A 990-nucleotide genomic window follows, 5' to 3' on the forward strand; every position below is an offset into this window, starting at 1 on the left:
TTTTATTTCAGACAAATTATTCCCATAGATGGTGACAAAAAGGCACCTGATGCTTGAAAATACAAAGTTCCATATGGCCTTGTGAAAAGGAAATTAAATAAAAAAAATTTTAATTATGTTCAAAACAAAGTATATTATTTGATATAAATTATTATACTTTGTTCAATTCAAATTTTATTACTATTTGTTCAAAACCAAATTTCGTTACTATTTGTTCAAAACAAAATTGGATAAATGTCCTATCCTCTTTTATTATTTATTGTTGTTTTTTCAATTTTTAGTTAGTAACCTATAATATTGTGTCTAATTTTAAGTGTCATTAAAATCAAATGTTTTTAACTTAATAATTTTAACATTTCTTAATTTAAAACGAAACATCTTCTATTATATTAAGTTAACAAATTTCGAAAAACGACACCGACCCCGTGACCTCGACACCGTCATTGAAAAATCTATTTTCCATTATTTTCAAATAAATCAAAATACTTTGCATATATGCTGTTAGAAAATCTTACAAACTGTTTTTATGTAACATTTTTTTTCAATTTTAACCCGAAAAAGAGTAATTTTTTAATTTTAACCCGAAAAAGGGTAATTTTTTAATTGTAACCCGAAAAAGGGTTATTTTACAATTTTAACCCGAAAAAGGGTTATTTTGCAATTTTTTAAGAATGTTTTGATTTTTTCAATTTTTTATTATTATTTTTTATTATTTATTGTTGTTTTTTCAATTTTTAGTTAGTAACCTATAATATTGTGTCTAATTTAAAGTGTCATTAAAAGCAAATGTTTTTAACTTAATAATTTTAACATTTCTTAATTTAAAACGAAACATCTTCTATTATATTAAGTAAACAAATTTCGAAAAACGACACCGACCCCGTGACCTCGACACCGTCCTTGAAAAATCTATTTTCAATTATTTTCAAATAAATCAAAATACTTTGCATATATGCTGTTAGAAAATCTTACAAACTATTTTTATGTAAC

At 23.2% G+C, this 990-nt stretch overlaps 1 long non-coding RNA gene across 1 annotated transcript; it reads right to left on the reverse strand.

Moving 5' to 3' along the window:
• Positions 1-247: 247 nt before the first annotated feature.
• On the reverse strand, positions 248-940 carry LOC127282326 (uncharacterized). Its single transcript, XR_007843197.1, has 2 exons — positions 888-940; positions 248-430 (listed from the first exon to the last, which is right to left on the reverse strand). It is a non-coding gene; the product is annotated as an uncharacterized LOC127282326 (long non-coding RNA).
• Between the last annotated feature and the right edge of the window lie 50 nt (positions 941-990).

The sequence above is a fragment of the Leptopilina boulardi genome, unplaced genomic scaffold (assembly GCF_019393585.1).
Source record: "Leptopilina boulardi isolate dan_hultmark-lab unplaced genomic scaffold, ZJU_Lbou_2.1 LbouV2_298, whole genome shotgun sequence".
NCBI classification, from domain to species: Eukaryota; Metazoa; Arthropoda; class Insecta; order Hymenoptera; family Figitidae; genus Leptopilina; species Leptopilina boulardi.